General features: G+C 44.1%; 1 long non-coding RNA gene across 1 annotated transcript; it reads left to right on the top strand.

Annotated features, from left to right (window-relative positions):
- The first annotated feature begins 522 nt into the window (after positions 1-522).
- LOC118158865 lies at positions 523-9,560 on the top strand. The gene is made up of 3 exons (XR_004746917.1): positions 523-563; positions 619-620; positions 9,434-9,560. It is a non-coding gene; the product is annotated as an uncharacterized LOC118158865 (long non-coding RNA).
- The last annotated feature ends 2,759 nt before the right edge of the window (positions 9,561-12,319 follow it).

Here is a 12,319-nt window from a genome sequence, read left to right on the forward strand (position 1 = left end):
GCCTCCCTTCAGGCACCTGTAGAGTGATAAGGTCACCCCTGAGCCTCCTCTTCTCCAGGCTAAACAGTCCCAGCTCCCTCAGCCGCTCCTCGTATGACTTGTTCTCCAGACCCCTCACCAGCTTCGTTGCCCTTCTCTGGACTCAAGCACCTCCATGTCCTTCTTGTAGCGAGGGGCCCAAAACTGAACGCAGTATTGAGGTGCGGCCTCACCAGAGCCAAGTACAGGGGGACAATCACTTCCCTGGACCTGCTGGCCACGCTGTTTCTTATGCAAGCCAGGATGCTGCTGGCCTTCTTGGCCACCTGAGCACACTGCTGGCTCATATTCAGCCGACTGTCAACCAATACTCCCAGGTCCTTCTCTGCCAGGCAGCTTTCTAACCACACATCTCCCAGCCTGTAGCGCTGTTTGGGGTTGTTGTGCCCCAGGTGTAGGGCCCGGCACTTGGCCTTGTTGAACTTCATACCGTTGGCCTAGGCCCATCGGTCCAGCCTCTCCAGATCCTCCTGCAGAGCCTTCCTACCCTCGAGCAGATGGACACACGCACCTAACTTGGTGTCGTCTGCAAACTTTCAGAGGGTGCACTCGATCCCCTCATCCAGATCATCAATGAAGATGTTAAAGAGGACTGGCCCCAGTACCGAGCCCGGGGGAATCCAATAGTGACCAGCCTCCAACTGGATTTGACTCCATTCACCACAACTCTCTGGGCCCGGCCATCCAGCCAGCTCTTAACCCAACGAAGTGTACGCAAGTCCAAGCCAAGAGCAGCCAGTTTCCTGAGGAGAATGCTGTGGGGGACGGTGTCAAATGCCTTACTGAAGTCAAGGTAGACCACGTCCACAGCCTTTCCCTCATCCACTAAGCGTGTCACCTTGTCATAGAAGGAGATCAGGTTCGTCAAGCAGGACCTGCCCTTCATAAACCCATGCTGACTAGGCCTGATCGCCTGCTTTCCCTTCAACTGCCGCATGATGACTCCCAAGAGAATCTGCTCCATGAGCTTCCCTGGCACTGATGTTAAACTAACAGGCCTATAGTTCCCCGGGTCTACTCTCCGGCCCTTCTTGTAGATGGGCGTCACGTTTGCTAGCCGCCAGTCAAGTGAGACCTCCCCTGATAGCCAGGACCGCCGATAAATGATGGAAAGCGGCTTGGCCAGCTCCTCCGCCAGTTCTCTCAGTACCCTCGGGTGGATCCCATCCGGCCCCATCGACTTGCGTACATCCAAATGCTGTAGCAGGTCGCCAACCATTTCCTCGTGGATAATCGGGGGCACATTCTGCTCCCCATCCCCTTCCACCAGCTCAGGGTACTGGGCGTCCAGAGAACAACTGGTTTTGCTTTTAAGACTGAGGCAAAGAAGGCGTTAAGCACCTCAGCTTTTTCCTCATCTCTGATTACTAAGTTTCCCCCCGCATCCAGTAAAGGGTGGAGATTCTCCTTAGTCCTCCTTTTTGTGTTGATGTATTTATAAAAACATTTTTTGTTGTCCTTAACAGCAGTGGCCAGATTGAGCTCCAGATGAGCTTTGGCCTTTCTGATTTTGTCCCTGCACAGCCTCACAGCATCCTTGTAGTCCCCCTGAGTGGCCCGCCCTCTTTTCCAAAGATTATAAACCCTCTTTTTTCTCCTAAGCTCGAGCCACAGCTCTCTGCTCAGCCAGGCCGGTCTTCTTCCACGCCGGCTCGTCTTTGGGCACGTGGGGACAGACCGCTCCTGAGCCATTAAGATTTCTTCCTTGAAGAGCGCCCAGCCTTCCTGGGCTCCTCTGTCTTTCAGAACCGCCTCCCAAGGGACTCTGCCAACCAGTGTCTTGAACAGCTCAAAGTCAGCCCTCCGGAAGTCCAAGACAGCAGTTTTACTGATCCCCTTCCTGACTTCGCCGAGTATCGAGAACTCTACCATTTTGTGGTCACTCTGCCCAAGACAGCCCCCGACCACCACATCTCCCACCAGTCCTTCTCTGTTAGTGAACAGAAGGTCTAGCGGGGCACCTCCCCTGGTAGGCTCGCCAACCATCTGCGTCAGGAAGTTATCTTCCACGCTCTCCAGAAACCTCCTGGACTGCTTTCTCTGGGCTGTGTTGTGTTTCCAGGATATGTCTGGGAAGTTAAAGTCCCCCACAAGAACAAGCGCTGATGATTTCGCAACTTCCGCCAGCTGCCTGTAGAACTCCTCATCCGTCCCCTCATCCTGGTTTGGAGGTCTATAACAGGCCCCCATCAGGATGCTTGCTTTGTTGGCCTTTCCACTGATCCTAACCCATAGCAACTCCACCTTGTCATTCCCAGCCTCAAGTTCGACGACGTCAAAACACTCTCTAATATAGAGAGCCACTCCACCACCCCTTCCGTTCTGCCTGTCCCTTCTGAAGAGGGACAGGTATGGTATGGAATATCCCTTTGCTTGGTTTAGGTCAGCTGCCCTGGTGATGTTTCTTTCTCACTTTTTTGCCCACCCCCTAGGAGAGTTAGAGGAAGTCCTGATGCTGTGCCAGCACTGCTCAGCAGCAGACACAACATTGGTGTGATACCACTGCTGTTCTAGCTCCAAGTACAGAGTGCAGCACTGTATGGGCTGCTGCAGGGAAAGTTAACATCCCAGCCAGACCCAGTATATAGGTTTACTCATTTAAGAGAATCCATCATGGTCTCAATTAAATAGCAATTGGTCTAGGCCTGTATCTTTAATCACATACAGTCCAATTTCAGAAGGTTGTGGGGATAGGATTTTCTTATCCTTTGTCATAGTAGAGATACTTGTACTGGGGCAAATAGTTACCATCAGGGAAGGTGTACTAGGCACAATAATATCCATTTTAAATTTCAATGATAGTCCTATGCTACGGTGAACCCAGAAGCAGACTAAAAATACAGGTTGTACTAAGGTAAAATTGTACCAGCAGTCCAATCTTTTGGAGGCACAAAGTTTCATAACTTTTGCTGTTGGGTTTGATGTAATATCGTACACAGAAATCTGAGATAACTTCTCATGGGTAGACCCATTGATCATCTGGTAATTCGATTTTAATTTCTTCCCCTGCTGCAGCCAGGAGTTGAAGGAGTAGGTTAGTACTATCCCACCTCTACTCATTTGCTAAGTATATTTCAGTTATGTGTATGACCATGGTAGAAAGGTTTAATTATCCCTTACTAGAGTGTATTCCCATACTCCCAGTATACTTAACATGAGCTTGAGACCATTGCCACTCTAGTGTTCTTTCACCACAGGTTAGGAGGAGCAGCATGGTTAGGGTTTGGAGAAGTAACATGAACACAGCATTTCTGTCTCCCATCCTGTGGAGTGCTGTAAGAGAAAATAGACACTTGTTTTGGTGGGGAGGGTCTGAACAGGTTACCCTGTTAAAAAGAAGGAAATATCCATCATTCACTAATTCTATGTTTGCACCACTTCCTCCTCCTTCAAGGGAACTGTAAAGAACATATCTCATAAAGAACATATAGTGCCACCATCCATGGGTGAACAGCTGCTTGCAATGTAGCTGCTAAGTTTGCAATTTTTGACACAGCACCTGTTAGCGGGGCTTTATTAGCATTCAGGTGCTGACAAGCAATTGTTAAATGCCACCTCCAGTCTGGTTTCTGAACTGGCCAGACAAGTGAATTATCATAGAGTCATTCAGGTTAGAAAAGACTTCTAAGATCATCTAGCCCTATCTTTAACCTAGTACTGACAAGTCCACCACTAAACCATGCTACTAAGATCTACATTGTTTCTTGAAGACCTCCAGGGATGGTGACTCAACCACTTCCCTAGGCAGCCTATTCCAATGCCGCACCCTTTCAGTAAAGAAATTTCTCCTAATATCCAACCTCAACCTCCCCTGGTGCAACTTGAGGCCATTTCCCCTCGTCTCATCACTTGGGGCTTGGGAGAAGAGCCCAATCCCCACCTTGTTACAACCTCCTTTAAGGTAATTCTAAAGTACAATAAGGCCTCCCCTGAGCCTTCTTTTCTCCTAGCTAAACAACCTCAGCTCCCTCAGCCTCTCCTCATAAGACTTGTTCTCTAGACCCTTCCCCAGCTTCATTGCCCTTTTTTGGGCACACTCCAGCACCTCCATGTCCTTCTTGTAGTGAGGGGCCCAAAACTGAACATGGTATTCGAGGTGCAGCCCCACCAGGGCTGAGTACAGAGTGACAATCACTTCCCTAGTCCTGCTGACCATGCTATTTCTGATACAAGCCAGGATGCTGTTGGCCTTCTTGGCCACCTGAGCACACCTCTGGCTCATATTCAGTTGGCTATCGACCAATACCCCCAGGTCCCTTTCTGCCGGGCAGCTTTCCAGCCACTATTCTCCCAGCCTGTAGCACTGCATGGAGTTGTGCCCCAAGTGCAGGACCCGGCACTTAGCCTTGTTGAACTTCATACAGTTGGCCTTGGCCCATTGGTCCAGCCTATCCAGATCCCTCTGCAGAGCCCTCCTACCCATGAGAAGATCAACACTTAAGCCTAAATTGGTGTCATCTGAAACCTTAAACAATTGCTGGAACGATTTAATCATGTGTTAGATAAAATGCAACCTTCTGCTCCAGTTAATGCATAGTGCAGACCCTGATAGTTGGGATGGTGATCTTTGATTTGACAGTGATGATGAGATTGAAGGGACTGTCGAATCTGAATCTCAGTTGATTTCCTTGAGACCTTTGGTTAAAACTGAGACTGCTGTTGATGATGATGATGAAATCTGCATACTGTGCAAACAATCCCATGGTCACCAGCATAGTTGATAAAGAATACAGGAGAAAATCTCAAGGTGGTCAGGAGAATCAGAAGTTGAGTATGTGTGGTGAGTTTCTCTTGAAGGGGGAGATCGAATTATGTTGAGTGAAGAAGAAGCAGGAGGCTTTGGGGGACCAGAAGTATTTTTAACTATCATGCCAGAAGAGCATAATTACTCCTTAACTGCATGAGCTGCATACTGGGCAGGTGGTGTAGATCCCCAGGAGAGAGAGGAACCAGTGGAAATTCGAGCCACAAGCTATTCTGACCTGGCTCTAGCAGTACAGAAAGCAGCCTTTCATACAGGTGATATATGAAAGAGATGAATTTAGAAAATCCCCAATGCTAGCCCCTATCGACCCAGCTCGATTAACCCCTCTTCTTCATGGCCTCCCTGATTGTTTCAAGATGTTTGTAGCAAATACCCAGGATCACATACAAGCTGCTCATAGAGTTGCTGATCGCAATCGTAGACAAAATCCGCACTCCCCCATTCCCACCTGGAGTGAATTTGTACAAGACATAGATAAGTATGGACACCAAATGGGCTGGATCAGTTCGTCCAATTCTAAGTTCCCAGATTACTCCTGGTGAGTTCACTAAATCCACACTCAAAACCCCAGATACCCCAAATTCAATGAGAGGTTCAAACCTAATAAGGAATGGGGTGAGTTGTGGAATAAGGCCCTAGCTTTGGGTGTACCCCCCCAACCAATCTTGCATGGTGTCTCTACGGAGAATCTTTGTACATTAGTCTGATCTCTGGGTAAGAAAAATATCCCAGGTGGGGAGAATTGCCTAGCTGGAAAACCCCCAACCCATAAGGAAAGTGCACCTTCTTCACCAAGCCCAATTTACAAGGCAGAATCTCAGAAAAAAAACTCTCAAAAAAACTATCCACAGAGAGGGCAGTGAGCCACCCTGCTCAGAGGGTATTAGCAATTCAATGGCTCTCTAATGAATACTCTGACCCTACCATTGCCATTCCCGTTGGACCCCAAAAAGTATTGGTAAACTTTCTCATCGACACCAGGGCCCAAATGTCAGTAATTACCCATGAAACAGCACAAACCCTGGGCATAAGACCTGGTCAATGCAGGGTTAAATTCACAAGAATCGATGGTGTGGAAAAAGAATGCCCCACCGCAAAAAAATCACTCTGGCTGCCAAAGGAATGAAAATTAACCAGGGCAGAAGCATTAGTCAGTGCTGCATATACTAATGTTTTTATGATTTGACATACTACGTGGACAAATGTGGAAACTTACAGATGGAACCGTGTGGAGTTTCGCAACACAAAAAGGGATTCAGGCATAGTGAAACTGAGTCTGTTACAAATATCTATACCCTTACCCCCCTCTTAAATCACTAATGTTTGACAATATCTGTTGCCAACAGCAGCACTTATGGGGATTGATGGGGTAGTAACAGAACTGGAAGAAAGAGACATTATTAAAAGGACCCATTCACATGTCATTTTACAGTAGATTACTGACAGTTAAATGCTAATACACACAAGAAGTTAAATATATAAACATATATATATTTATATATAAATATATAAACTACAAAAAGACATAGATAGTACCCTTTTGTTCCAGTCTCCACCAACCAAACCATCCCCAATTTGGGAAGTACCTCCACTAAAGGAAAACAGTGATCTTACAGGAGTATGGTTTACTGATGCATCGTCCCATGGGGAGAACAGTAAGTGGAAATACAAAACTGTAGCACTGGAAGTGGCAACAGGAGAAAAATCGATTGAAACAGGTGAAGGCAGTGCACAGGTAGGGGAACTTAGAGCAGTTCTATTAGCCGCACAACATGGTGCTAGCCATATCTATACTGACTCATACGCTGTTTTTAAAGGAATCACTGAATGGATAGGCCACTGGGCAGTCAATGATTGGCATTTGAACAGAGTTCCAGTCTGGCAAACTAATAGTTGGAAGCAACTGTTAGAGATAAGAAAACAGTGGATGCTACACGTAGGATAGGTAAAAGGACACGATCAATCAAACTCCGTAGCTACTCAATTCAATCAACAGGTAGACATCCTCACACGGTTGTGACAAACTGACATCACAAATAACCAGGAATGAAAACGTTTACTCGAATGGTTACATGTTAAACGTGGCACACCAGATGGGCTGATTTATAGTGGGAAGGTAAAGCCTGAGGATGGCCTATATCAGTTAAACTGTGCGAACAAGTGGTGACTACCTGTTCCCAATGTCATTTACAGCTTAATTAAGACCATCCAAGTAAGGCACCCCCCCTGCACATTTGTGACAAGAAAACACTGTGGCACTCCTGGCAGATTGATTATATCGGCCCATTGCAACCATGGGGTGGAAAAAAATACATCCTGATGGTAGTAGACATTATATCTGTGTCTTGGTTTTAGCTAGCAGAGAGTTAATTTTCCTCCCAGTAGCTGGTAGAGTGCTATGTTTTAGATTTAGGATGAGACTAATGTTGATAACACACTGATGTTTTACTTGTTGCAGAGCAGTGCTTACACTAAGCCAAGGACTTTTCAGCTTCTCTCTCTGTCCTACCAGCGGGCAGGCTGGGGGTGCAGCAAGAGCTGGGAGGGGACAGACCCAGGACAGCTGACCCAAAGTGGCCAAAGGGGTATTCCATACCATCTGACGTCATGCTGAACAATATATAGGGGTGGCTAGCCAGGGTGGGGGGCTGGCTGCTTGGGAATAGACTGAGCATCGGTCAGCGGGTGGTGAGCAATTGCATTGTGCATCACTTGTTTTGTACATATTATTATTTTTTTTATTATTTTCCTGTCCTAATAAACTGTCCCTATCTCAACCCATAGATTTCAGTTATTTTTCTCATTTCTCTCCCCCATCCCAGAGAGGGAGGAGGGAGGGTGAGCGAACGGCTGTGTGGTGTTTAGCTGCCAGCCGGGTTAAACCACAACAATCTGGTCTCACCATAGCTTCTGATTTTACATCAGCTACTGGGGAAAACACAGTAAAAAGCCTTAAGAGATGGTTCAGCACACTTCTGCCAGAAGAAATTCAAAGTGATAATGACTCACACTTTACAGCTGCAGTGGTACAAAACTGGGCCAAAGAGGAAGGGATTTGGTGGATATTCCACACACCCCTACTATCCTCAGGCTAACGGCATCATTGAATGCACCAATGGATTGGTTGTTTCACAAACAATCATGAATTTGGATGGCATTTGCAATTGTATGATGCTATCTACCAAGTAAATAATTGATGGAGTGAAGATGGCTGCCCCAAAATGTAAGCCTTCTGTGCATCTACTAATACAATCACCCCAAAGGTTCATACTAAACCAGAATATCCTACAGGATTTTACACCAGACAACCTGTGCTGGTGAAAATGCCTCAGATTGGAACAATAGCAATGGTACTAACTACCCCAAAAAAAAAACTTACGCATGGGAAGCCAAAGATTGTGTGGGTGTAGGATGATCAATGGATCAACCCATGAAAAGGCCACATTAATAACAATATCTAGAAACCCATTAACAACAAAGTCTTGTACCACTGATGAGTGGGATTTTTGGTATAATTTTACCCTGGTGGAACCCACTATTGTGACTTGCGTGTGGCAACAACATTGTACAGGTACAGGGCTGTGGGAGCTACACTGTACAGGGCTGTCATTCAGATTCAGAATAGATATAATTGAACCTGATCCAACTACACCACCTGACCTAACTACATCCATCCCATTTGATATACTGCAATATGGAGCTAGAAATGTACCCATCGTCACCATGACATTTCATAATGACCTTTGGAACCATGCATTGTCACGATATAGTGCAAGTGTTGGAACACTGCAAAACAAAAAGGACCTAAATCTCTGTAGTTTAGTTTTACATGGAAACAAAATATTCTCAAAAGATGAATGGAGTTGGAATGACTCTCTTCGGATGGCTGAACTTCAAGCCATTTCAGGACAGACAATACAAATCAGTTGTCGAATAACTAATGTGTCTACTTATAATAGGCCAACTGAAATTAAGACGATTTATACTGATTCTTCCAGACTACAAAATTATAAAACCGAGTGTGACAAATTAACTGAACCAAATTCTGATTGCTGGTACAATTTTACCTTCACCGAACCCATAACTGTGTACTGTCTTTGGGGTTACAGAGGCACCGAATTGCTATTTGAATTTATGATTGATACAGCGACATCTGCATCGATTGCAAAGGATAAGAAGTCTCTGCCCCCACAAATATCTGAAAATGTACAAACTCAGCCACCCATTAGTCTAACTCCTTCCATCTTCAACACAGGTCTTTACATAATTAAAAACATGGGACAACAATGAGTTCTCTTTAACCCTAGCTGGTCTCTATAAAGGGTAGAGCTAGCGCTGCACATTAATATCTGAGAAATCAACTAAAAATGTACCACCTTTTTGAGAATTGCCTACACCGGCTAGTTAGCATGGTTACATGGACGTTCTCTGAAACAATCTAGATGCATGCTATGATATGCCACTGGGTTATTGGGATCAGGATCACAGAATCACAGAATGGCTGAGGTTGGAAGGAATCTCTGAATATCATCTAGTCCAACCCCCCAAATTAGTAATAGGAATATTAAATAGGATTAGGAATATTAAATTAGGATTATTAATTTAATTAGGATTTGGAATGTTAAATAGCATAGATGCTGAGGTTCTAATCAGTAGAATAACTGCTATTACAGATGACCTGAGGAAATTGGAACAACCAATAAAATCATCCTTATTGGCCTTAGGAGCAAGTCAATGGCTATTATCAGACATTTTACCCCCTTGGGAACAAATTGAAGAAAATGATCATCAATTAATTGTAAATGTCTTTAGAAAAACTTAAGGCAATACCTACCTTGCCTTGAGCTGCATCCAAGTGCAGTTATGGATACAATCTGTAGCAGCAGCTATTATTAGAGAGGGAGAGGGAGGAACTTTGCCCACTGAAATTCGAAAATTGATTTGGGATAATGCTTCAGAATTTGAAAAGGAATTTCAAGCATGGTGGCAATTAGTCAACTTTACCTATTATGCAGAAAGTGATAAAATTGTTGCTGAAAGTGATAAAATCACTTACCATAAGTAATGCCAGCATATACAATGTATATCCGATCATTGCATTAGGACTCAATCATAATGGAACTATACTTTATCCTAAGGAGCATAAAGTATGGGTCCATCAAAAGGAAAGAATGTGGCAGACAATTGATGTAAATGCATGTATTGTGCGCAAACAAAAAGGCTTCATTTGTGAAAGTAACACGCTCGAGGCCCAAGACATTTGTCTTGACACTGAACAAAATATTTGCCAATTCAAGATACATCCCAATGAAACCTCTGAAAGTGTACGTCTCTATTGGAAAAGGATGCATCTGCATGAGAACCTGTTGTGATTCCATAGTCATAGATAATACTACTGTAGATACAAGCAATCACTCCAATGTTTGTGTTTGTAACTTTGCCAAAATTCTAGAATGTGATTTTAGTTACTCAGCTCCTGTCACCTCTTACAAATTTTACAATCCAATTATACTCTACTTCATGACCTACTGCCTACCCTTATTGGAATGAATCTCACCTTGGTGGGAAGACATGAAGACCTACAACATGAAGACCTACAGCACCTGTTGAAGCGAGTTCAAGAAAATGGACAAAAGGCTCTGATTACTATTCATCATGAAGCAGAAGAAATACATCGTGTTGGAAAGAGTAAAGAAGTATGGAAAACACCACTGGTGGTACACTTCATTTGGATGGTCACCAACTGTCACAGAAATCGTCAACAAGATGCTTCACCCTGTTGCTGTTTTACTAATACTCACTGTATTGTGTTTCATATTGACAATCTCCCTCTATGTTAAACTTTGGATTACGATTAAATGTTTAGTAACCCTACAAGATGTACATATACTCGATATTTCTCATCACAAGAACATATGTGATGCACCCAATGCATTCCAAATGTCGTGAAGCTTGAGTGACTATAGTCACAGGGTGGATTATGTGGAATAATTGCTGGAGGTGACTTAGAAATTAAACTTATATTTACATTTTAAAGAAAAGGTACAGCATTGAAGAAGCTTCCGTTGTGAAGTATAGCTGCATTCCATAGAAGTTCCCTAGGCCTCCAACCTTAGATGTTGATCAAACCGGGGGAACCTGGTGTGCTGACTCTAAGAGGAACTTAACATAGGGTGGAGCGGAGTGGAGACACCTTGGCCAGGCTCTGTGATAAGATGGGAACATGAAGGTACATCAGAACCAATAAGCTGCATATTTGCTACCCTGGGCCAACAGCCTGCCATGTTTTTGGCAAAATGCTGTCCTTTTGGTGAACTTTGCTAATATAATATCATTATAATACCAAAACACACCTCCATCCCGAAAGCCACCTGCCTCCAAGGTGCAACCATGCCTCAATGAGCTTGCACTTTAAATTTTTCTAGTCAATACCTTTAAAAGCAAAGCGAGAAAATTTCACACCAATCGTAACAAAGCTATGCATGACGAGTCACTCAAGCTCCACCTGAAAGATAAAATTTCCTGCAGAACAGAGCTCTTTTTTTTCATATATTTTATCACAGTGCAGTCTTCTATTCTATTAAAGAGGGCCTACAAGAAAGATGGAGAGGGCCTCTTTATTAGGGAGTGTAGTGATAGGACAAGGGGGAATGGTTTTAAACTAAAAGGGGAGATTTAGATTTGAGGTTAGGAGGAAAATCTTCACTCAGAGGGTGGTGAGGCACTGGAACAGGTTGCCCAGAGAAGTTGTGGATGCCCCATCCCTGGAGGTGTTCAAGTCCAGGTTGGACGAGGCCCAGGGCAACCTGATCTAGTGGATGGCATCCCTAACCATGGCAGGAGGGTTGGAACTAGATGATCTTTAAGGTCCCTTCCAACCCAAGCTGTTCTTTGACTATGAAAGAACCACTTCAACAGGTGAATTCAGCTTTGCTTTATATCATTTTTATAAAGAGATTGGCATTTAAATTGCTTTTCTTAGTAGCTCTATTTTACAAGGGACCAAGAATCTCTGACACATTATTGAATACCATCAACTCTGTGTTTTAACTATAGGTTTCCAGCAAATTGGCAATACCTTGCAGGTTCCCTTACCAGGGAACACAGCATGTTGGCTCTGAATCTGTAATTTATGTGAATTTTTGCTACTTTCAGGGAACAGAAGGATGCTCATCACCTTCCACTATTGAAAATTAAAGAAGAGTCTGGGCAATCCTGTTAAAAGTGTTTCTTTATCACAGTCTTTCTCTATCAGTGCTTAAGGGTATTGAGTAAATTGCAGAACTGACCCTAAACATGTATTTATTTCATAGAGTCTTAAAAGAGATTGGTGACATTTAACAGCCTTGTTTACTGGAAATATATATATATATATGTGTGTGTTTCAAATGAACACTTACCTAAATTCATTCCTTCCTGAAAGTCAGTACACAGGAACAATATATCCATTAATGACCTCTCTGAGATATGGTTTCTGCTGTTGACTTTTGTTTCATCTTGATACTGTGCTTTGTA

Source organism: Oxyura jamaicensis, unplaced genomic scaffold (genome assembly GCF_011077185.1).
Source record: "Oxyura jamaicensis isolate SHBP4307 breed ruddy duck unplaced genomic scaffold, BPBGC_Ojam_1.0 oxyUn_random_OJ54995, whole genome shotgun sequence".
In the NCBI taxonomy this organism is placed as follows: domain Eukaryota; kingdom Metazoa; phylum Chordata; class Aves; order Anseriformes; family Anatidae; genus Oxyura; species Oxyura jamaicensis.